Source organism: Octopus sinensis, linkage group LG1, assembly GCF_006345805.1.
Source record: "Octopus sinensis linkage group LG1, ASM634580v1, whole genome shotgun sequence".
Lineage (NCBI taxonomy): Eukaryota > Metazoa > Mollusca > Cephalopoda > Octopoda > Octopodidae > Octopus > Octopus sinensis.
Window position 1 is genome coordinate 101488261 of NC_042997.1, and position 3435 is coordinate 101491695.

Below are 3435 nucleotides of genomic sequence, written 5' to 3' on the forward strand. Positions count from 1 at the left end.
ACACACACATGCAACTTGCTTCTTTCAGTTTCCATCTACCAAATCCACTCACAAGGCTTTGGTCAGCCTGAGGGTTTAGTAGAAGACACTTGCCCAAGGTACCACGCAGTGGGACTGAACCCCAGAGGCATGTGGTTGATAAGCAAGCTACTTATCACACAGCTACTCTTACACCTACTATATATATATATATTATATATATATATATATATATATATATATAAGGTGCAGGCATGGCTGCATGCTAAGAAGCTTGCTTCCCAACCACATGGTTCCAGGTTCAGTCCCACAGCGTGATACCTGGGATAAGTGTCATCTACTGTAGTCTTTTGAGTGGATTTAGTAGACGCCCATTATATATATGTATATATATTTATGTGTGTGTCTTTGTGTCTGTGTTTGTCCCCTGCTATCGCTTGACAACACATGTTGGTGTGTTTACGTCCCAGTAACATAGCGGTTTGGCAGAAGAAACCAATAGAATAAGTACCAGGCTTACAAGGAATAAATCCAGAGGTTGATTTTCTTCAACTGAAATATGGTACTCTAGCATGGCCCCAGTCAAATGACTGAAACAATTAAAATAAAAGAATATATATGTGTGTGTGTATGTATGTATAAATGTATATGTATGTATTTATGTATATATTTATATAGACGCACACACTCATATGTGTAAATATATATACACATATACGTAGGCGTCAATTTACTTATACTATGTATTTTTTAATGTATGTATGTATCTATCTATCTATCTATCTATCTATTTATCTATCTATCTATCTATCTATCTATCTATCTATCTATCTATCTATTTAGGTGGCTAAATGTGTGTATGTGTGCATGTGTATGTATATATACATATATATATATATATTCATTTTATATTCATACATAATATATATATATATATATATATATATATACTCTGTGTGTACGTGTGTGAAAGGGGAGCGTGAATACGAAAGTCTCATCCCTACCCATGTGCAATAGTCGAGCCCTGACTGGGATGGCTAAACCTGAGGAACATGTGTAGCATAGAAATGATAATAGGAAGTGAGGTAAGTATCGTCGGAAAGAAGTTATATCAGAATACGTAATGTCGAATCGTTAGTTTCGATTTCCACATAGATCTACTTTTTTCTTTTTCTTTTTTTTTATTCTTGCAAGTATTTTCAAGAAATATCTGAGCATCGCTTCTTTATCTTAAACATACTGCTACAAACAATTCTTTTTTTCTTTTTTTTCTCCATCTTTCCTTTTTTTTTTTTGTGGTGAAATATATTATTCCTTTTTATTGTGTCTGGGGAGAGTAATTCTGGTTTAATGCCTTATTAATTAACACACTCACCGAATCAATTTCCACTTATTTTCTTCTTTTTTTTTTTCCTAAACTTTTCGTTGCTTCTTGCAACCTTATTGAAGAAGTTGCAAGAAGCAACGAAAATTTTAGAAAAAAAAGATACAATAAAATATGCTTCAACACACGAATTCACATAATGAATCCTGCAAACCAAATACAAAAACGAAATATTATTCCCTATTTATGTTGAAAAAATGAAAGTATTGATGAGATTGTGTGACTTTTATGCCTCTCCGAAGAGCATTTAACCACATAAAGAATTGAAATAGTTTAAACTTAGAATCGAAACCAGGTCGTGAACTAGACTTCCTGAGAACATTACGTCTGCTAATAGAATTATCAACAATTTTCCATTGAGTTTACACATTCCGTTTTTAAAAGTATAACTTTATTTCAATACGCATCGCATAGTCATATAAATCGCCAACACCACATTCTTCTACGACTAGACGATTACGCACTAAACAAATTCTGAAATAAAGAAAACAAACACACAGACACGGAGTAACATTATATCACTCCACTTACATAAACAGAAAAATAACGAGATACTCCCACCCGTGTAATAGTTGCATATATTTCAGTCCTATCAACATAAACGATCTCGCCAACACAGAGCTATAGCATCTCGTAACTCCGCCCATTTGTTCGAGACTAAAAATGAAAATGTTTTATCGCTTAATGTCTTCCATACTTCAACACGTCAATCGACAGTATAGCTTGTATTAACAATTTATTTCATTATGTGGTAATGTCGAAAATCTTGCTTGGTGTCGACCGTAAAACAGCTGTAAGTTTTTGTTGATTATATTGTTTCTCCTCCTTTTTATCATTATTTTCTTTTATATTTATTTACCTTTAATGTCGATAGTACATATATATTCGATTCGACCACTTTCTATCATCTCTTTTACTTCACAATTCTATCACAACTGTTAATTGGACCCACAGCAACATTAACAAGCATCGCACCCATACAACACATTTTATTTACAACTTAGTTGACTTTTCTCAAGGTAATAATTGTACCCGGTATATCCTGTCGTAGTGTTGTCATCGTATTGTTATAATTACTCTAGGGGGGAAAAATGAGAATTAGTTAGAAAAGAATATTAACTGTTTTCATATTTATGATTTCAATATTGTTTTCATTTCCAATCCGAGATCTTTTAATACAATATTATTGTCAAATATATATTCTGAAAAAGCACAACAAGCACTGATTTGACTGGTTAAACTATCTATATTTACGTATTCCTGCACACATCTTTATGATTTGTTGCGTCGGCGCGCATATTAGTAAATATATATTCATGTCTATGAAATTGACGATGGCAATAGGGTCGAAAGGATCGCATAATCGGTTCAGGATATATATTCGTAGGACGAAATAAATTCGTAGCTAAAACTTGCAATACTAATTAAAACAAGAATCGTCACTTCGGGAAAATTTGGCAACTATGTTTTCTTATGAGCTATATACATAAACAAACATACGTATAAACAGACATAATGTGTGTGTGTGTGCGTGTGCGTCAATGTCTGTCTACGAGTGTTTTGGTGTTCATATGTGATCATGTGTGCATTCCTGCGTATATATATATGTTTGTGCGTGTATGTAAGTATACATGTGAATATGTGAGTATATATGCGATCCCGCAGGATCTACTGCCATTATGAAGCGTATGGTGGGATATAAAAAAGATAATTACTGACACATATACATACATACACACAAAAACACATATATATGCATGTGTATATACACAGATTTATAAATACATACCTACAGACACGTGTATCTATCAATCAAGTTATCTATCTATTTATCTATCTATCTATCTATCTAGTTATCTATTTATTTATTTATCTATCTAGCTATCTATTTAACTACCTATCTATCTACTTATCTTGCCATCTACATATATAAATATACAGTGAGAGAGAGAAAGAGAGAAACCAAAATATAGAAGGCATGTATATATCAATAATCGCTCTCTCACACTTTCTCTATTTATCTGTCTGCCTATCTCTTCTCCCTTTCTCTCTTTCTCTCTCTCTCTCTATAT

The 3435-nt window shown here is 32.9% G+C and overlaps 1 protein-coding gene across 2 annotated transcripts in view; it reads left to right on the top strand.

Moving 5' to 3' along the window:
* The first annotated feature begins 2010 nt into the window (after positions 1-2010).
* Positions 2011-3435, top strand: part of LOC115211768 (ecdysone receptor) — a 147030-nt gene continuing 145605 nt past the window's right edge. The window contains exon 1 of one of the 2 annotated variants that reach the window (XM_029780454.2): positions 2011-2156. The gene's annotated coding sequence lies outside the window, so the exon portion shown is untranslated. The remainder of the gene's footprint in view (positions 2157-3435) is intronic. The other variant, XM_029780489.2, reaches the window with a different exon arrangement.